A 22,757-nucleotide genomic window follows, 5' to 3' on the forward strand; every position below is an offset into this window, starting at 1 on the left:
CGTGTCATGGCACTGAAGATGCACAGCAACTATGTCTAGTGTTCTAGAGCACAGGAAATAGTAAATTCCCTTGGGTGATTCGTGTATGAACATGAGGTCAAACCGTCTGCACGGCTATGGGAGTCAAATCAAGGCTCAATGGATCAATAGACCTGCATTGTGGGTTTGACTTCCTGGTCTTAAAAGGAATCTCAGATGAGCTGAGAAGAATATGGGGCTCCTGAGGGGAGCATATAATTAGAATATAAAGCCGTCAGTAAGATATTCAATAACATTACACTACGCACAGGCTCAGTTCAAATGAATGGGGCAATTTTTTTAATGGGATTCTACCATTAAAACCTTTTTTTTGTGGATAAGACATTGGAATAGCCTTTAGAAAGGCTATTCGTCTCTTACCTTTAGACGAGGTCTCCGCTGCGCCGTTACTTAGAAATACCGTTTTTTACCAGTATGGAAATGAGTTCTCTCGCAGCGATGAGGGCGTCCCCACCGCTGCCAGAGAAGTGTCTACCGTGCCACCTCCTTCTTCATCCGCAGCGTCATCTTCAATGTCTTCTTCCGGCGCAGGCTCATAACTTCTAGGCCTCGGGCAGAGCAGACTGCGCAGGCGCACAGGTCACGGGAAAATGGCTGCTTGCACAGTATTGTTAGCGGCCATTTTCCCGTGGCCTGTGCAGTCTGCTCTGCTAGAAGTTACGAGCCTGTGCTGGAAGAAGACATTGAAGATGACGAGGCGGATGAAGAAGGAGGGGGCGCTAGAGACAATTCTCTGGCAGCGGTGGGGACGCCTCCATCGCTGCGAGAGAACTCATTTGCATAGCGGTAAAAAACAGAATTTCTAAGGAACGGCGCAGCGGAGACCACGTCTAAAGGTAAGAGACGAATAGCCTTTCTAAAGGCTATTCCAACGTCTTATCCACAAAAAAAAGGGTTTAATGGTAGAATCCCTTTAATTTTTTAACGTACACACCAGATATTTCTTCTACAGTGTGCAGATGTCATCTACGTAAATTTCATCCACTTTGCCGGCACTGTAGCACACAAACATGGAGGAAAAATCCACAACATATTCAACATTGATGGACATTCCCTATATGTAGAATACGCAACGGCATTGCCAACTTTCCTAGTGAACTTAAGCAATTTTTTTTTTTTTTTTTAATAAAAAAAAGTTTTGTCTGTGATACCCAGCTCTAGTTTGGTTGGAGATTTTGGTTGTTTTTTTATGTAGATTATGAGCCCTATATAGGGATCACAATGTATGTTTTTCCCTATCAGTATGTCTTTGTAGAATGGGAGGAAATCCACGCAAACACGGGGGGAAAATACAAACTCCTTGCAGATGTTGTTCCTGGTGGGATTCGAACTCAGGACTCCAGCACTGCAAGGCTGCAGTGCTAACCACTGAGCCACCGTGTTGTTTGGTTGGAGATTTGATAAAACCAAAGAAAAAAAAAAACAAAAAACCTTGCACGTGTCACAGATTGCTTATTCACCATCTCCTTCTAATAAACCCAATATATACAAATAAGGAACACATGGATGGAGCCCATTACATCCCATCATGAAGTGCTCTGTTCCGTGTATTTCTGACTTTATTAAAGTAATGCGTTTAGACGCCATCTATGGTAAATTACTGGAAGTCGGGAAAAAAAACCTTCTATATATATAGCTGTGAGTATCCCTATACCTATCCACATGAGAGGAGGCAGATCCTAAGGAGGGCACCCGGTAAACTCACTATTCTTAAGAAATGTATAGTCAAATTTTCAGCTTGTAGCGGAGGGTCGCTTTAATGTTATGCAGGGAACAATCTCAGGCTGAGTTGACATCTGCGCTGGAGACTCCATTACAAAATTGTCAGCCGAAAAGCGATGCAAATCCAACTTTTTCGTCCAGCAGTTTCGGCTTAAAAGAACGGACACTAGAGATGAGCGAGTACTGTTGGGATCAGCCGATCCGAACAGCATGCTTGCATAGAAATGAATGGACGTAGCCGGCACGCAGGGGGTTAAGCAGCCAGCCGACGTCAAAGCGGAAGTACCAGGTGCATCCATTCATTTCTATGGAGCGTGCTGTTCAGATCGGCTGATCCGAACAGTACTTGCTGTCGGACACCCCATGGATCCCATTATAATCAATGGCGTGTATCTGGACAGTGTCTGCTATTAGAGTGGATTGTGTGACCGCTGACCCACACGGGCAGATCTGGATAGTGTCACACCCCACGCACAAGACCATCCATGGGCCATCTACAATTACGGATTTACTACAATGTTTAGCATAGGGATTAACGTCTATGGCCCCATACACACACTCATCGTTTTTAAAAAAAATATAAGAGGGGTCTGTAGGAGTGAATTGTAAAATTGTATTTATTTTGCTTACTTCTATAGCGGCAGATTCTATTACTAACGTACATACTCGAGTATATATGGTATTAGTTTCTACGGCTCAGTGCGTATATGCCATTAATTTCCTGATTAAGGAAACCAGTTTCTCCGAAACGCGTCATCCGGACGCTATGCATTGTTATGGGTATGTCCCTTGTTTTTAAACCTCCTTTAATTAAAAGTTACATTTTATTCTGGATTGGATTGATGGTTGGACTTCATTCTGTTTTCGTATATAGTATGGATGGGATCCGTGAACAGCAGACTACACATGGGTGCCGGTCTTCTGCGGTTTACTCAGTTTTTCACAGACCTGCACACCACTACGGTTTGGAATAACAGAGCGTAAGGCAATATAAAGGTATATCAAGAATCAAATCAGCACAGTATGCCTGAGATTACAAGCAGCATGGTGTGAAAGGCGGACATAGAGATGATATTCGGGATCGCCATACAGGTTTATGTACACAGCCACACATAGGAGGTAGACGCGCAGAGATCTAGGTGATATCCTCATGCCTAAAGACTTCAGGATCCCAAAACATCACATACAGAACAGGGCTCAGTGACTGATCTGTAACAGACTCTACATGGAGGTCTATGAACCGCGTGTGCTCTCTTCTATCACCCGTACTTCATAAGCTAATGATCCCTTTAATAAGATACAACACTCAGACACAACACATCTCTTATGAAATATTCAGCAGACCAGGAGACAATAGACGCGGCAGACAAAGCTAATTATTAGGGTACGGCAGAAATATAACATTGGGTGCAAAAAACAAAAGATAAGACAATATTGCAATTTTTCATTTACATTCTTGCGATTTTACGAGACGACTAATGAAACATACATGAGGCCTGGTGTCATAAGAAGCTTCCACTTATCCCGTCAAGTCATTAACTGTATTCTCATTGATGAAAGGCTGTATCCAAATCCTCACAAAAGAGGACGCCGACGAACAATCAAAGCAGAGACGTCCCTTTTGTCGGATTGTAATTGGCGCGGTATTAGCATGCAATTCCGGGCAGATCCGAATTTACATTTTTAAAGCCAAAAGGGAAGATGGTGCGAACAATGGATAATTTGATGTTAATAATTGGACTGACTCCCACAGACCGGGATAGACGATCATCTGTGGGACAGACTCTGATTCAGATATACAGCGAGATGTGGCGTTTTAGCAATCTGCGGGCCGCTGGTGTCCTAACGTCTTTCTGTTAATCTGTAACTACACTCCTCATTGTGTCGGGATCATCAATCATCCCTAGCAACTTCTGAAGAACGCCTCGGCTATTAAACAGCTCGACACACTGTTAAAACACATCCCTTTAAAATCAGAAAGTCACTCGGAGCAAGGTCAAAAACGTACTTGAGAACGGACATACTTATTTAGGTAACGCCAACATATTCCACATTGCTGTACAAAGACTGCCATCAAAGAATATCAATGGGAGATTCACACGACCATGGGGAGAACTTATAGGGGCAGATGCACTAAAACTGTCTAACTTTTAGACAGTGCAAAGTTAGACTAAATAGTGTTAAACCGCACCGGTCTGTCTAATGCGGTTTAAAAATAAGCCAGGCTGTCTAGTCTAACTTTACACCACTTGTTATCAGGTTTAGTTTATGTAAGTTCCAAAATTTTGGCACAATTTCTGGCTCATAGCTAATCTTAAAGGGATTCTACCATAAAAAAACTTTTTTTTTTCTAGGTAACACGTCGGAATAGCCTTTAGAAAGGCTATTCATCTCCTACCTTTGGAAGTGATCTCCGCCGCGCCGTTCGTTCAAAATACCAGTTTGTACCGGTATGCTAATTAGTTCTCTCACAGCGATGGGGGCGTCCCCATTGCTGCTCGAAAACCGACTCCAGCGCCGCCTCTGTCTTCTTCTGCATTCGCCCCATCCTTCTTCGGCTGGATGTCAGACGCCTGCGCAGTACGCTCTGTTCGGCGAACTTCGCCAAACGTACTGCGCATGCGCGAAATTGCAGTGTCGGCACTATGTCTGCGGGCATGCGCAGTACGTTCGTCGAAGTTCGCCAAACAGAGCGTACTGCGCAGGCGTTCGACGTCAAGCCGAAGAAGGAAGGGGCGGATGCAGAAGAAGATAGAGGCGGCGCTGGAGTCGGTTTTCGAGCAGCAATGGGGACGCCCCCATCACATCTCCTGTGCTGGGGGACACCCCCATCGCTGCGAGAGAACTAATTAGCATACCGGTACAAACCGGTATTTTGAACGAACGGCGCGGCGGAGATCACTTCCAAAGGTAGGAGACGAATAGCCTTTCTAAAGGCTATTCCGACGTGTTACCTAGAAAAAAAAGTTTTTTAATGGTAGAATCCCTTTAAGCAATGCCTTTCCCAACAAGCCGTGACCACACGTCCTACAAGGCAGACAAACTATTAGAAAGAGTCTAAAACACAAAATAGATGTAAAGCCCGTTTATCATTGTTTTGGTGAAAATTTCACCAGAATTCTGGCCCATATTTATTAGTTTATCTGCCTCACCGACTCCATTTAGATATTGTCCTTGGTTGGCTTCAAACCAAAAGACCACAGTGGTGCAGGAACACTGAGTCGTTCGGCTGTCATTAGAACAGGCCATTTAGGTCTGATCATCAGAAAGGAACGGTACACCAAGAGTCTTCCATCTTTTTTTACAAAGCATTGCGCCTCATCCGGAGTTACTGCGGTCTCTGTTACTATCAGTAAACCCTGAGGGTATGGCGCAGAGCTGCTGGGCCCCACACAAACAATTGCTCAGAATAGTCAGAGTTACTGTTTGCAGTCTGTGAATGTCATTCTTGGGTCCAGCTAAACAGGCCGATACATATGGTATAAGCTAAAATAGCACAAAGATCTTCCAGAACAGCACAGTGTCTTAAAGCAGGAACTTTATGTCACCGGATTAAACATCTCACATAGGAAGCGGAAGATCTTTGTGCTACTCATTGTGAGGGAAAACTGTGATGCTGATGATCTAGTCCAGGGGTAGGGAACGTACGGCTCTCCAGCTGTTGCAAAACTACAACTCCCAGCATGCACACTTGCTCTGCTGTTCTTGCAACTCCCATGGAAGTGAATGGAGCATGCTGGGAGTTGTAGTTTCACAGCAGCTGGAGAGCCGAAGGTTCCCTACCCCTGATCTAGTCCCTTAAACTTGATGCTTAGGCACGGTTCACATCTGTGCACGGCTTTCCAAAGCGAAAGGAAATATGTGGACCTGTGTTCTGCCCCTGCCAAGTGCAATCCAGCTCTGAGTTACACGACCAACCCGGTGTTGGATCAGGACAGAGGCAGAGCACGCCGACCCCTGCGGAGCTCTGCAAATCTACAACCACGCGACATGGGCCTATATGTCATTTAGTAAGTGTGCTCATATTGGGTAAAATTTTAACTTCCTGTATAGGGTAGATGCCCCAGAATTATTACATTCTGACCTCTTAATAATTCGGGTGCACCACGTGATTTTAAACGTATGCCAGTCAGGGACTGGTGTAGATTTGGGGACGTAACTCTCGCCGGTTACACAAAATCTTTGGCCCAATCCATCCCCCAACCTGCTCAAAAGTGGCTGAGAAGATCAGAAAATGGACAAGGTGATGCATTTTATTTAGCACCAACGACCATGCGCTAAATAGGCTCCACTTTTGTGCAACTTTAAAAATAAAAAATCCCCCAGTGTATCTACATAAAGGTTTGCAGCCTCGGGATACAACCAAGAAGGTTTTCATTCACTGACAGCAATAACTTGACGGAAATGACCGAAGACAAGAAGCAAAATGTGAAAGAGACGGCGGTGACAATGGGAGGTTTATCTTTATATTAAGAAGAAATAAAACGGTGTAAAGGAAGGCGATCTGTCGTACGCTTACATGCTTGCAGTCAGGTCGCGGCGATGTGCTGGAGTTCAGTGCATCTATCTTAATATCGGGAAGCCTGAGCAGATGAGCTGAGTAGGCAGCCAGGCGAGGAACCATCAGAACTCAGTGAGCTGCGGCAGCTAGAAAGAGAAGAACATATACATCAATTACTAGGGACGCGCACCGTATTCATATAGTCTAGGACAAAGTCACTGCCAACACCGTATACAAGAGTATATAGACAGAGTGCTACTTCATACGGTGTACATACACAGAAGACTCTGCACTGACAAGAGGTCTTCTAAGGGGGGTGGTCTTGCAGATCCCGTCCCCCATTCTGCATGAAAAACGGGGAGAGAAAGGGACAGTATTTTTGGGCAGACCCCATTCTAGTCTTTTATTTGGATTGGGTTTAAGGTCCCCAACGCCGCTGCGAGCCAAACTCAAGACTTCTGCTGCTTGCTGTCAGATACAATCTGTCCACATTGTATACATTCCTAAAAGCTTTACATGTAGTGTCTGTACACTGGTTGTCTGGTGTGAACACCTCCTACACACACCAGCAGAGCCGTGGGCTACTGGGAGACGCAAGGACGGCTACAATGGAGAGGCAGCACACTTCTCTAGGAGTCAATGAATTTCTATAGAATTCGAGACATAATGTACAGATCTGCAGTACGGCAAAGATCCGTAGAGTTACTCAATACTGTTCTGCACAAGCCATGTATCATCACACAATATGAAGTATTAATATCATATTATAAGGTGAGTAACAGGAGCTATACATCACACACCTAAGGCACTGCTCCGACTACTTTTAATCCATTGTCCGCCCTTTTACTTTTTCTTTCGAAATAGGTTCAACATTTAGTGCAGAGTAAATTTATAATATACACCATGTGATCAAAAGTATCCAGACACCCCCATAAACATATGTTTTTCCTATTAGGTGCATTGTGCTGCCCCCTACTGCCAGGTCCTCCATATCAGCGACCTCAGTAGACATTAGACATGGTGAGAGAGCAGAATGGGGCGCTCCGCGGAACTCACGGACTGGTGGTCAGGTGATTGGGTGCCACACATCACGCAGGTCAATGCCAAACGACGCCTTGCTTGGTGTAAGGAGCGTAAACATCGGACGATTGTACAGTGGAAAAACATTGTGTGGAGTGACGAATCACGGTACACAATGTGGCGATCCGATGGCAGGGTGTGGGTATGGCGAATGCCCGGTGAACGTCATCTGCCAGCGTGTGTAGTGCCAACAGGAAAATTCAGAGGCGATGGTGTTATGGTGTGGTGGTGTTTTTCATGGAGGGGGCTTGCACCCCTTGTTGTTTTGCGTGGCACTATCACAGCACAGGCCTACATTGATGTATTAAACACCTTCTTGCTTCCCACTGTTGAAGAGCAATTCGGGGATGGCGATTGCATCTTACAACACGATGGAGCGCCTGTTCATACTGCACGGCCTGTGGCAGAGTGGTTACACCACAATAACATCTCTGTAATGGACTGGCCTGCACACAGTCCTGACCTGAATCCTATAGAACACCTTTGGGATGTTTTGGAACGCCGACTTGGTGCCAGGCCTCAGCGACCTACATTGATACCTCTCCTCAGTGCAGCACTCCGTGAAGAATGGGCTGCCATTCCCCAAGAAACCTTCCAGCACCTGATTGAACGTCTGCCTGCGAGAGTGGAAGCCGTCATCAAGGCTAAGGGTGGGCCAACACCATATTGTATCCAGCATTACCCATGGAGGGCGCCACCAACTTGTAAGTCATTCTCAGCCAGGCGTCCGGATACTTTGGATCACATAGTGTATATTTATACCGGTCATAGAATACATTTTCTGGTATAGAGCTCCAAATCCCTCACTCCTGTATAGACATGGATTTAAAAGTTAAGTATTACTGCTGCCACCACTAGAGGGAGTCTGAGACACCACCAGTCTACATATTGTAGTCAATAATATCCGTATTCAGCACCTTCCTAAGCTCTGTGCGGGGGAGGCTGCAGAGTCAGATTGGTACATTTTACAGGGTAGCCATTGACAAAGAAGCGCCAACATATTCCGCAGCACTTTACAAATTGAAAGGTTAAAAGGATAGACAAAATGAGAGGTTACAGAGTAATTACACAATGGGACTGAGAGCCCTGCTCACAAGAGCTTACAATCTATGAAGTAGAGAGGTGACAAGCATTGGTTATACAGTGGACCAGCGGTTTTTGTGACAAAGGTTATTTTCATCACACATATAAATGAAGCTGTATAACATTAGGTTCACACTAGCATTCGGCTTTCCGCTCTTCTGGTCCACTAGGGTACTCGACAAACAGAAAGCTAATCCACTTACCTGCAAAAAACCTGCAGACCCCATAGACGATAATGGGGTACGATGGGGAGGGGAGTTTTAGTGAGCGTAAATGCAGAAGGATTTAGATTAAGAATGGTGACAGGCCTGTCTAAAGAAATGTGTCTTTAAAGGGATTCTACCATTAAAACCTCTTTTTTGTGGATAAGACGTCGGAATTACCTTTAGATGTGATCTCCGCCGTGCCGTTCCTTAGAAATACCGTTTTTTTACCGGTATGTAAATGAGTTCTCTGGCAGCGATGGGGGCGGGTCCAGTGCTGAAAATGCGATGGGGGCGTCCCCACTACTGCTCGAGAACACGATCCTGCGACGTCTCTATCTTCGGCTGGATCCTCCCCTTCTTTGTCATCTTCCTTCGATGCCTGCACAGTTGGCTCTGACAGTGAGACACTAGTAGGGCCGACTGCGCATGCCGGCGGCCATTTTTGGGAGGCCGCTCTTGCTCTTGTAGTTCAATGCAGGAGCGGCCTCCCAAAAATGGCCGCCGGTCAGCATGCGCAGTCATCTCTACTAGTGTCTCACTTGCAGAGCCAACTGCGCAGATGTCGGAGGTGACGCAGGAGGAAGACGACAGAGAAGGGGAGGATCCAGCCAAAGATAGAGGCGTCACAGGATCGTGTTCTCGAGCAGCAGTGGGGACACCCCCATTGCATTTTCAGCGCTGGGGCCCACCCCCATCGCTGCCAGAGAACTAATTTGCATACCGGTAAAAACCGGTATTTCTAAGGAACGGCGCAGTGGAGATCACATCTAAATGTAAGAGACGAATAACCTTTCTAAAGGCTATTCCGACGTCTTATCCACAAAAAAAGAGGTTTTAATGGTAGAATCCCTTTAAAATGTCCTTGAAGTTGAGAGTTAATCTGAATATCTGGGTTAGAGCATTCCAGAGAAGTGGTGCAACTCGGGAGAAGTCTTGGATATGGGAAGTGTCAGAATTATGCATACTGTACCTTTTAATAATGTTGGGCACTTTTCAGGTGGTCTATATGCCAGAATCTGCAATCTAGACACTACTGTACATTTCAGCTTTTCACACCAGCTTTCTGGCCTACATAACGTCAGATTTGTTGGGTAGCAGAGGCCTGCGGACTTACTTTAGATCAATGCAGACGCCCGATAGGAACAGAGTCGGCTCTACTACTAATCTGATACAGATGACCTCAACTCAGGATAAACTAAACCAAACAATCCATTCAATGCAAGTCTTGACGTTCTGTGGCCATCTTAGGCCACGTGCGCAGTCTCCGATGCAATGTCTGATGGAAATCCCAGACGAAAAAAAGTCCAACAGCAGACACCCTATGTACCCTGTTATATTCATAGGGGTTCCTTGGGACTCGGCGCACTCCATCATTAATGGAATAAAGAACGTATGACATTACTGATCAACACGACACAGAAAATACGAGATTCTGAGAAGAAAAAGAAGGTGTCACGAAGAAGCAATGTAAGAGATTCTGATAATTTCAGGGTAAATGTGGGTTATATGAAACCAAAGAGGATAAGAAGTGACCCAGAATTATACTGACATGAGGGGTTTGGGGTTTTAGTAGGTTTTCGTTCCTCCACTACAAGTGATCATGTCACTGACAAGGATATACGGCGTGGCCGCTTCAGTCTAAGAAAGTCAAGACTGATAGAAGACTGACTTCAAGACAACGACTCCACCTGCAGGACATGGACGTACGTGCAAATCACATTACCTCACCTCATGTTCTACAAGGCACTTTTAAGTCCATTTTTTCTAAATATTTTTCAATGCTTATATATCATATAAATGTGAATTTACATATAGAAAATTCATGACAAAAGTAATGTACGGTGTAAGGGAATGGCGGTTATTTATTAATTCACATGAACCCGCCATATCACCCCAGCCCCGCATATCGATAGGTTAGGACAGGGGTCGCAACTCATCCGGGCTAAAGGGCTGCACATGCTATATAATACAAGTATATTGTTACTTAACCCCAGCAGTGGCCCAAAACATAATAATGTCCCCCAGCAGTGACCCCATATTGTCCCGCAGCAGTGACCCCATACAATTTAATATCCCCCAGCAGTGACCTCATACAATTTAATGTCCCCCAGCAGTGACCCTATACAATTTAATGTCCCCCAGCAGTGACCCTATACAATTTAATGTCCCCCAGCAGTGACCCCATACAATTTAATATCCCCCAGCAGTGACCCCATACAATTTAATGTCCCCCAGCATTGACCTCATACAATTTAATGTCCCCCAGCAGTGACCCTATACAATTTAATGTCCCCCAGCAGTGACCCCATACAATTTAATGTCCCCCAGCAGTGACCCTATACAATTTAATGTCCCCCAGCAGTGACCCTATACAATTTAATGTCCCCCAGCAGTGACCCCATACAATTTAATGTCCCCCAGCAGTGACCCCATACAATTTAATGTCCCCCAGCAGTGGCCCCATATAGCTTAAGTCCCCCAGCAGTGACCCCCAGCCAGTACTTACAGCTCCAGGTGCACAAAGGGTATATTCACATGGCAGAAAATGAAGAGGAATGTAAGGTGGACATCAGCCTCAGATTCCTCTTTATATTCTGCTTTTCACCGCTGTTTAGGCCCAGATGAATGGGCTGTCTTGAGTCATGGACGCTCCGGCAAGACTGAGCAGGACGCTTATTTTTTCCATCCTCCTGCTCCAATCTCTGCCTCTCATTGAAAGCATTTGGAGGGGGAATGTGCAATGTGAACAGAGCCCAAATCCTTTACAGCGGACAGTAGTTTATATTCAAGAAAATAGAAATAAGTGAGAATTGTTTGCATAAGAGAAGCGCTGTAACTTCAGCCCAGGACATACATGAATATATATATAATGCATGCACTTCTATTACAGTCCTGGAGCTGCAGAAGAGAAATCTAACAAAGAAAACCACAGCACAACACGCAATGAAAAGTGTTAAAATGATGTGGAAACAACAGATTTGTCACTTCGTAATAATTTGTGTTTACAGTAGAACCTAAACAAGTGCGCTCCGGCAGCGTCACCGCCGTGAAAGGCTTCCTGGAAAATCCAGACCCAAAATACAACCTTAAAAGGTCATATCACTAAAGCTCGGCTTCCAAAACAGCGCAACAATATGCAACGTATAATCACAGAATTAACCGCTTCAGCACCTCGCTGACCGGGACTGGAGGCTCGGCAGGGGAGTTATAGCTACTATGTCACATATAGGGATACATGCAAATGTATACGGTGGGAAAAGGTGCTGTTATGTTGGGCACACCTAGTAAGACGCCATGTATAGGATTTTCCTCCTTGTCATGCTTTGTGAACAATCCCTTTAAATAGGAGGCGTCCTCTATTTGGGATTCTTATTTATGTGCATATTCACATAAATGTGCAGCGGACTCGGCCACAAAAAAGTACTTTTAACGGCTACGTGTACACCCGAGGGCGACTCGTTTTCACGGATCCTTCATTAAGGGATTCATGAAAATCGCCAATGACACGTGCTATTATTTAATGGATCGGTCACATGGACTGTTAAATAAATAAACCCATTATTATTTTAAGGGTCTGTGCACTGGCCATTAATACTACAGGTAGCACAGGGCCAGCAAATCTCGTTGTGTGAATAAGCACTTAAGTGTTTGCAACCATTGAACCTTCCCTGTCCTGTATCACACAGAGAGACCCGGTTCTGGGGATAATATCGCTCCTTAAAGGGATTCTACCATTAAAACTTTTTTTTGTGTGGATAAGACGTGGGAATAGTCTTTAGAAAGACTATTCATCTCTTACCTTTAGACGTGGTCTCCGCTGCGCCGTTCCTTATAAATACCGTTTTTTACCAGTATGCAAATGAGTTCTCCTGCAGCGATGGGGCGGGACCCAGCGCTCAAACAGCGATGAGGGCGTCCCCACCACTGCCAGAGAAGGGTCTCTAAGCGCCGCCTCCTTCCTCGTCCACCGCATCATGTTCAAAGTCTTTTTCCGGCGCAGGCTTATAACCTAGCGGAGCAGAGCAGACTGCGCAGGTGCACAGGCCAAGGGAAAATGGCCGCTTGCACAGTACTGTTAGCGGCCATCCTCCCGTGGCCTGTGCGCCTGCGCAGTCTGCTCTGCTAGGTTACGAGCCTGCGCCGGAAGAAGACATTGAACATGACGCTGCGGACGAAGAAAGAGGCGGTGCTGGAGACACTTCTCTGGCAGCGGTGGGGACGCCCTCATCGTGGTTTGAGCACTGGGGCCCTGTGAAGAGGTAAACTGTTTTGTGTTATGTTTACATGTAATTTCTTCTTTGTAACCTTAGTGGTGGTACATAAGTCCCCAGATCTGGTAATATCTCTGTGTGAATGTTCTATTACTGCTTCTTATTTCTTTCTTTCCTCAGTAGGCTGGCCACCTAATGCTCTATTTTCCTACTATTTCTTGTCTTACCATCTGGGAACCCTATACTAACACTAAGGAACTGTTCACATTAACATGGATTTATAAAGTGTTTTTGCATATTTACCTGCAGTAGTGGAGTTGCACTGGGTGTGTCCGCCCTGATCTTATAAGAGGCAAGTCTGCAGCAACTCCAGGGTTTTATAGGGAAAACTGCAGAGTATTATGGGAAATGTCTAAGGTATAAAATGATTCCAATTCCCAGAAAGATGGGTATGTGTTGGTGAAGTTCACATGATGAATTGTTTGTGAGACTACAGCAGCCTGAGGTACAAGGTGTTTGTTGTATGCATTATGGAAATTTTCTGAAGAATTATTTTTTTTGTTAAAACTGGACTTCCTGAAATAAACTCCTTGGATTCTTTTCATCAATCAAGGTCCGATTGTTTTTTTGAAAAAATCCCATGCTTCACATATGGTGTCAGAAGTGGGATGATTTTTGGAGTATTGCTGTAAGTACTCAAGCCTAAAGAAACAAGGGAGTTATGTACAAGACACGTTCCTGGCGTATTAATGCAAAGCCACCAACTAAGTCTGCAAAGCGAACTGTTGCAAGGAAACTAGTGAATATGGAAAGTCAAGGTGTCAGACAGAGAGCACTGCTAGAGGAGGATGCAGAAGTGCAAGGAGCCACAGCTGCTCCATTAACTCCAAGTGTTGCTGAGCCTTCTGAAAAGACTTTACCAGAGAGCATTGCTGACCTTATGAAATGGTTAACTGTGCAGCAGATCAATGCAGAAAAAAGGCAAATGGAGGAAGCCAGGAGAAATTGCGAGGAATTGCGACGTCAGGATGAACGCTGGAGGGAGCTGTTTCAAACCCTGAGACCCCCTGTTGCTTGGAAAGACCCTCGCATGACAAAACTTTCTCCAGAAGATGATATTGAGGCATATTTAACCACATTTGAAAGAATTGCACATACCTGTCAGTGGCCTAAGGAACAGTGGGTGGTAAGACTGGCGCCATATCTTACTGGACAAGCCCAACTGGCATATAGCCACATGAACATGAATGATGCAAATAACTATGACTTGGTTAAAGAGACTATTCTAAGGCGATATGACATCAGTGAGGAAACCTATAGACAGAGGTTCAGAGAACTCAAGTACAGCTACACTGATGGTCCAAGGGAAGTCTTTACTCGCCTGCAAGACTTATACATGAAATGGATGAAACCAGACAACAAGACGACTGAGCAGATTAGTGAAGCAATCATACTTGAACAATTTTTACAAATTCTTCCAGCTGATGTTCTTGCTTGGGTTAAAAAACATCGGCCCAAAAATGCTGACAAAGCTATTTCTTTGGCAGAGGACTTTATCCTAGCAAAAAGAGACCTAAGCAATTCTGCAACTGGCCCAGCCAAACCATTCAGAACTTTCTCTGGAGGGAGAGGTCAAGAAGCCAGAAGTCCATTAAAAACTGTCACCAGTGAAAAAATGTGCTATATTTGCCAAGAAAAGGGACACATAGCTAAATTTTGCCCCAGGAAAAGCACTAAAGGCACAAAGTCTGGATCGTTTTTTGCTAGCAGTGACTTCATGCTGCCAATCCAAGTTAATGGACAGAACGTGGATGCTTTGCTTGATTCTGGCAGTAAATTAAGCTTGGTAAAGGAGAACCTAATAACTCAGAAGATGGACTCTCCCAAAGTGCCAATTACTTGTGTTCATGGAGATACAAAAAAATACTCCACATCAAATATTGACCTGCAGTTGGATGAAAAATGTTTTACCATGCCAGTAGTTGTTGTTCCAGAACTACAAGTACCAGTGATCCTTGGAAGAACCACACCCGGATTCAAAGATTTGCTAGTGGGGAAAAGCCAGCTGTCTGCTGTGACTACCAGAGCTAAAGCAAAGGCACACAAGAGAGGTGAGACTTTGGAGGACATTTTCCCATTCCATGAGGACATCATGGAGCCGCCATCATCAAAGTCTCTGAGAGTTCCAGGACAGCAGGATGTCTCTAGGAGAAGAGTTTCCCTGGATGGCAAGTATAAAAATGCTGACTTGTGGGACACTGATATTGCATTTGAACAAAAACAGGACATTGACTTATATGCATTGTATGAACACGGTTTAACTAACAGTAAAGTGGTTGCAGAAAGTGGTAAGCAGCTTGTTACACCCTATTATCTGGTGGAAAACAATATTTTATATAGAGTGTGTAGTCACCCAAAAACAGGAGAGCAAGTGCAACAGTTAGTTGTGCCAAAAAAGTTTAGACCAGAAATTTTGAAATTAGCGCATGATGTTCCTGTTGCTGGACATTTGGGTTATAAAAGAACTTTGGCCAGAGTACTCTATCGGTTCTATTGGCCTGGAGTTTATGATGAGATCACTACTTACTGTCGTAGTTGCCCAATATGTCAGTACACTGCTTCAGCTCCTCCCAAAGCAGAGCTTATACCCTTACCAATAATTGATGAACCATTTAATACTGTGGATATGGATATTATCGGTCCACTAGAAAGAAGTTCCAAAGGTAACCGTTTCATTCTTACAATTGTTGATTACTGTACCAAGTATCCTGAAGCCATACCTATGCGCACAGTTACTGCTAAAAGAGTTGCAGAGGAAATTTTGAAGGTGTTTAGCAGGGTTGGATTACCTAAGCAAATCCTTACTGATCAGGGGAGTAACTTTACATCTTCCTTTCTGTTAGAAGTTTATAAGCTTCTTGGTATACAGCCTCTCAGGACTACCCCTTATCATCCACAAACTGATGGGTTGACTGAACGGTATAACCAAACCTTGAAAAACATGCTTAGGAAATTTGCACATAACGATCCAAAACTGTGGGACAAATGGTTGCCCTTTCTATTATTTGCCTATCGTGAGGTTCCACAAGAGTCTACAGGGTTTAGTCCTTTTGAATTGTTATATGGGAGACGACCCAGGGGACTCTTGGATGTTATTAAAGAGGTATGGGAAGGTAAAGATGGTCATCAGAAGAATGTGGTGGAACATGTATTGGAAATGAGAGAAAGATTAATGAAATTGATTAAGGTATCTCATGATAATGTCCACAAGGCAAAAGTTTACCAAAAGAAATGGTATGATCAACATGCCAAAAATAAATCGATTAAAGTTGGGGATAAGGTTCTTCTCTTACTTCCCAGCAGTGAGAATAAGTTGTTGGCCAGATGGCAAGGGCCATATAAAGTGGTTAGACAAACAGGTCCTGTTGACTTTGAAATTGAAACCCCAGATAAAAAACAAAAAAATAAGGTTTACCATGTAAATTTATTAAAACGTTGGATTGAACCAGAGGTTGGTCCTAAAGATAACACTACGTGTACTATTGTAGCAGAGTCTTCACAAGATGTGTCTGAAGAAATGTATGATTTGTTGAAAAATTGTGCTCACTGGTCAGAGGTAACATTGAATCCAAAGTTATCTAAAACGCAACATTGTGACCTGAGGAAGATTATTGGGTCTAGTTCACATATTTTTGGAAGTAAGCCTGGCCGTGTGTCTTTAGTTTCTCATACAATAAATACTGGAGATCATCCACCTATTAGACAGAGACCTTATCGTATACCTGAAAAATTAAAGGGTAAGGCTGAAAATGAGGTTCAAGAAATGCTTAAATTGGGAGTTATTGAACCCTCTAAAAGTCCTTGGTCATCACCTGTAGTGATGATTGGGAAAAAAGATGGGACAATAAGATTTTGCATAGATTTTCGTAAAATTAATGCTATATCTAGTTTTGACAATTACCCAATGCCGCGTATTGATGAGCTCATAGATAGATTGGGGTGTGCAGAATATATTTCTACCCTAGATTTATGTAAGGGGTACTGGCAAATTCCGCTTGATGAGAAATCAAAAGAAAAAACTGCTTTTGTGATGCCTAATGGTCTGTATCAGTTCAGAAACATGCCATTTGGTCTTCATGGTGCTCTAGCCACGTTTCAAAGAGCCATGGACTTACTCTTGAAGAATCATACGGAGTACAGTGCTGCTTATTTAGATGATGTGGTAATCTTTAGCAAATCATGGGAAGAGCACTTGTATCACTTGGAAAAGGTGATAACTGAAATTGGGAAAGCAGGATTTACAATTAATCCACGTAAATGTGCTTTGGGATTCCAAGAAACAAAGTACCTTGGGTTTATTGTGGGTAGTGGTAAAGTAAGGCCAGAGATATCCAAAGTACAAGCCATTCAATCTGCGACTATTCCAGCCACAAAGAAAGAGGTCAGATCCTTTTTAGGTCTTGTTGGCTATTATAGACGTTTTATTCCAAACTTTGCTACTATCGTTGCTCCCTTAACCGACCTAACTAAAAAAAACAGTAGAGAGGACGTGATATGGACAAGAGAATGTGATTTAGCTTTTGAACAAATAAAAGAAATTTTGTGTAAAGAACCAGTCTTACAAAGCCCAAACTTTGACAAACCATTTATTGTACAGACGGATGCATCTGAGGTGGGACTTGGGGCAGTCCTGAGTCAAGAGATTAATGGTGAGGAACACCCTATTCTTTATCTAAGTAGGAAACTTTTTCCCCGTGAACAAAAGTATTCTACAATCGAGAAGGAAGGGCTGGCGATAAAGTGGGCATTGGAGGCATTACGCTATTATTTATTAGGAAGAGAGTTTACTTTAGTGACGGATCATCATCCCCTCACTTGGATTCATACCATGAAGGACAAAAATGCCAGAATAACTAGATGGTATTTAGCATTACAGCCATTTAAATTTGAGATACAACATCGGTCAGGGTCCAAGCACCAAAATGCCGATCATTTGTCTAGGTATGGTGCTGAAGTGAAAGCGGTCTGAAGAAGGACAAGCTTCTTCTTAAGGGGGGAGGAATGTGAAGAGGTAAACTGTTTTGTGTTATGTTTACATGTAATTTCTTCTTTGTAACCTTAGTGGTGGTACATAAGTCCCCAGATCTGGTAATATCTCTGTGTGAATGTTCTATTACTGCTTCTTATTTCTTTCTTTCCTCAGTAGGCTGGCCACCTAATGCTCTATTTTCCTACTATTTCTTGTCTTACCATCTGGGAACCCTATACTAACACTAAGGAACTGTTCACATTAACATGGATTTATAAAGTGTTTTTGCATATTTACCTGCAGTAGTGGAGTTGCACTGGGTGTGTCTCCCCTGATCTTATAAGAGGCAAGTCTGCAGCAACTCCAGGGTTTTATAGGGAAAACTGCAGAGTATTATGGGAAATGTCTAAGGTATAAAATGATTCCAATTCCCAGAAAGATGGGTATGTGTTGGTGAAGTTCACATGATGAATTGTTTGTGAGACTACAGCAGCCTGAGGTACAAGGTGTTTGTTGTATGCATTATGGAAATTTTCTGAAGAATTATTTTTTTTGTTAAAACTGGACTTCCTGAAATAAACTCCTTGGATTCTTTTCATCAATCAAGGTCCGATTGTTTTTTTGAAAAAATCCCATGCTTCACAGGCCCGCCCCCATCGCTGTGAGAGAAGTCATTTGCATACCCGTATTTCTAAGGAACGGCGCAGCGGAGTCCACGTCTAAAGGTAAGAGACGAATAGCCTTTCTAAAGGCTATTCCAACGTCTTATCCACAAAAAAAAAAAAGTTTTAATGGTTGAATCCCTTTAGGAGAGATCACCTTCACAGGTGTATGGAGACTTACAAAAGCCTTTTTCGCTCCACTGGGGGATTATGGGAAAAATATAAAAATCTGTTTTCCAAGATGTAAATAGGAAAACAGTGTGTTTGCTGTGAGCCCATTGACTAGAATGAGCATTGTGTAAAGCCTCATTTCCCCAGTGGTGGCGCTGCAGGAAACTTAATTTCAGGTCTTCTCACAGAATACAGCCAATTTGGGGGGGGGGGGTCTCAGCTGATGGACAACCAGGTCAGTAAAGAACCCTAAGAATTATCCAAAGTGGAAGACCCCTTACAATTTCAGGGAGCCTTCACACGGAGTAAAGGCCCACGTATTTTTGCAAAATACCTGTGTAAAAATAAGACTCCCATTGACTTCAATGATATTTTTTTACACGTGTACAAATACGCCTGTAATATTTGGTCAAACAGCTTGAGAAGAAGGTTACATATAACAACTAAATACAACTAAAAGGGAAGAACTCTATAGAAGTAAGCGGTCCCTTTTCTCCTTCTAGTGTAAGAAGATCTCGGCCGAGCTTCAGATGGTCTCAGCGGCTCGGTGTCCATGTCAGCAGCCTCGGCCGATTTTCCTAGAAGTTGATGAGCCTATTCAATAGTATCAGAGCTGAACCAGCAAAACGTTCCCAGGGAAAAATGCTGAATATGTTGTAAGGGACAAGGGTCTGATCAAAGCACAAAGGCGGATTCACTGTAGATGAATATACATAATCAGTGACATAGGACTCGGCGCCACAGGAAACCATCGGGCACGCTGTATTCTATAGTCTATTAATACAGGACTGGGACATTCACTCAAAGTTTAATACTTACTAGGCAAACTTATACTGTCAGATGATAGGCATATAGGGTATATATACATATACATGACTGGTCGGGCTGTAAAGAGGAGTCAGTGCCGAATGTCAAATTATGGCTCAGTGGGTACTATGGATGGGGAAACCCCCATGAAGGAGACAACCTCATGGGGCAACAATGATCAGGCACTGTCTGATGATCTGGTCCTTCCTTCTCCTGGCATCATCTGTCAGGGTGGAAGAAGGCTGAATTCACACGGGGGGGGGGGTTTGAACTGGATTTTGAAGTGGGAAGCCGCCTCAGAATCGGAACTAAAAAAACGCCTCCCGTGGCTATCCACGACTGATGCAGCATTCTGCTCCAGATTAGGCCCAAATGAATGGGCCCTAGTCGGGAGAGTGTGTCGCACCGCAGCAAGAAAGGGCAGCTTGCTTCTTTGGAAGTGAACGGCTCTCATTGACGTCAATGGGAGGCGGCTTTTTGAGCCGGATTCTGAGGCAGAGTCCGCATCAAAATCCAGTCCAAAAAACCCTGTGTGAATTCAGTCTTAGGCTGGTCTTACACGACCGTAGTTTTAGACCGCAAATGGTCCGCAATTGTGGGTTTTAAATTGCGGACCATTTGCGGACCCACTGTTTTCTATGCGGCCTCATACACCACTGTAGATTTTATCCGTGGCGTGCTGTAACCGTGGTCCGGACAGTATACCGCATGTCCGTAATGGCCGTGTTTTTACGGCACGGACTGTCCCATACAAGTCTATGGACGCGTGTAGTTTTGCGGACATACACTGAACATACTTCAGTGTATATCCGCAATTGCGGATGTCAACATTGCAATTGGGGGGGGGGGGGTTTTTTTGCGGATCCGCAAAAAAACAGGTGCACTTTGCGGTTGGACACAGACGTCAGCGGAATGAGTTTTTTGAGTAAAATTTGTGTTGCCGATCCGCAAATTGTAGACCGCAAAAACCACTACGGTCGTGTAAGACTAGCCTTAAGGAGCATGAATGTGGAGTCAATAGGCCAAACCATAAATTTATCCATAGCCCAATTCTGGCTCCAACTGGCCGCTTGCACAGTATGCAGTAAAGCCCCTCTAATTCACAATAAAAGTGACAGAATTCCTAAGAAAGCAAATATAAAAAGTACACATCTAATTCATTCTACCATATTAATAACTATATAATATATTCATCATTCTATTGTGAAGGCGGAGGCCATCTTTTTCCCAGCTCCATTTAAAACTGGCCCCAACTCCACAGCTCCTATACACTGACATCAGCGGGCCTTATACTTTTCGATGTGTATGGGCAACTTTAGATTGACTCTTAAACTTCATCTGGTTCAGCCTCCAATTTCGGGAGTCACTGGCACATTGAAGTTTTGTTTCCTTCCTGCTTCCATCTGCAATACATATGGCGTCCTACCAGGGTGCCCAGGACGTAACGGATAACATACTGAAGCACAAGGATCAGACACATCAGCAGACTCCATGACGTCCACATGACCCACTGCCTATTGGAGTGAATGTAAGGGACTACACTTAGGACGGGTCTGCAGTGGCTTTGTCATCGCTGGGATTTAGCAATTCTGCAACATCAAAACCATATGTGTCCTTCAGCCGAATTCATAACGATAACTCATATAATCCAGATTTCACCCTATGCATTGCAAAGAATGAAATCTATGGTGAAAACGCGCAGTATAAATTGTTACGCTAAAGCTTAGAAATCTGCACCGCAGGTCAGATGACACTACAAGGTGATTTTATGGACGTCTCATCCACTTTATGTGACGCAACTTTCCATCTGTAATTCCCCTGCAGTATCATCTCGTATGGACACGTTTATGGCTCCCATGACTGGCGGGATGGCACGTGTTCTATACAACACAAGCGCCCCCCAAACTGCGACTGCACAAGGACCCTCTACTTCTTGTGTCTATACCATAACAGCGCCATAAGTAGTAGCCGTAGCTATTACTGAAGAGTATGACACGTATGGTAACAGGTCATGACTAGAGATGAGCGAACACTAAAATGTTCGAGGTTCGAAATTCGATTCGAACAGCCGCTCACTGTTCGAGTGTTCGAATGGGTTTCGAACCCCATTATAGTCTATGGGGAACATAAACTCGTTAAGGGGGAAACCCAAATTCGTGTCTGGAGGGTCACCAAGTCCACTATGACACCCCAGGAAATGATACCAACACCCTGGAATGACACTGGGACAGCAGGGGAAGCATGTCTGGGGGCATAAAAGTCACTTTATTTCATGGAAATCCCTGTCAGTTTGCGATTTTCGCAAGCTAACTTTTCCCCATAGAAATGCATTGGCCAGTGCTGATTGGCCAGAGTACGGAACTCGACCAATCAGCGCTGGCTCTGCTGGAGGAGGCGGAGTCTAAGATCGCTCCACACCAGTCTCCATTCAGGTCCGACCTTAGACTCCGCCTCCTCCGGCAGAGCCAGCGCTGATTGGCCGAAGGCTGGCCAATGCATTCCTATGCGAATGCAGACTTAGCAGTGCTGAGTCAGTTTTGCTCAACTACACATCTGATGCACACTCGGCACTGCTACATCAGATGTAGCAATCTGATGTAGCAGAGCCGAGGGTGCACTAGAACCCCTGTGCAAACTCAGTTCACGCTAATAGAATGCATTGGCCAGCGCTGATTGGCCAATGCATTCTATTAGCCCGATGAAGTAGAGCTGAATGTGTGTGCTAAGCACACACATTCAGCACTGCTTCATCAAGCCAATACAATGCATTAGCCAGTGCTGATTGGCCAGAGTACGGAATTCGGCCAATCAGCGCTGGCTCTGCTGGAGGAGGCGGAGTCTAAGATCGCTCCACACCAGTCTCCATTCAGGTCCGACCTTAGACTCCGCCTCCTCCGGCAGAGCCAGCGCTGATTGGCCGAAGGCTGGCCAATGCATTCCTATGCGAATGCAGACTTAGCAGTGCTGAGTCAGTTTTGCTCAACTACACATCTGATGCACACTCGGCACTGCTACATCAGATGTAGCAATCTGATGTAGCAGAGCCGAGGGTGCACTAGAACCCCTGTGCAAACTCAGTTCACGCTAATAGAATGCATTGGCCAGCGCTGATTGGCCAATGCATTCTATTAGCCCGATGAAGTAGAGCTGAATGTGTGTGCTAAGCACACACATTCAGCACTGCTTCATCAAGCCAATACAATGCATTAGCCAGTGCTGATTGGCCAGAGTACGGAATTCGGCCAA

At 44.3% G+C, this 22,757-nt stretch overlaps 1 protein-coding gene across 1 annotated transcript in view; it reads right to left on the minus strand.

Annotated features, from left to right (window-relative positions):
• Positions 1–22,757, minus strand: part of FRYL (FRY like transcription coactivator) — a 268,920-nt gene that overhangs the window by 207,371 nt on the left and 38,792 nt on the right. Inside the window, exon 3 of the mRNA XM_075261448.1 lies at positions 6,281–6,408. The gene's annotated coding sequence lies outside the window, so the exon portion shown is untranslated. The remainder of the gene's footprint in view (positions 1–6,280; positions 6,409–22,757) is intronic.

Source organism: Leptodactylus fuscus, chromosome 1 (genome assembly GCF_031893055.1).
Source record: "Leptodactylus fuscus isolate aLepFus1 chromosome 1, aLepFus1.hap2, whole genome shotgun sequence".
NCBI classification, from domain to species: Eukaryota; Metazoa; Chordata; class Amphibia; order Anura; family Leptodactylidae; genus Leptodactylus; species Leptodactylus fuscus.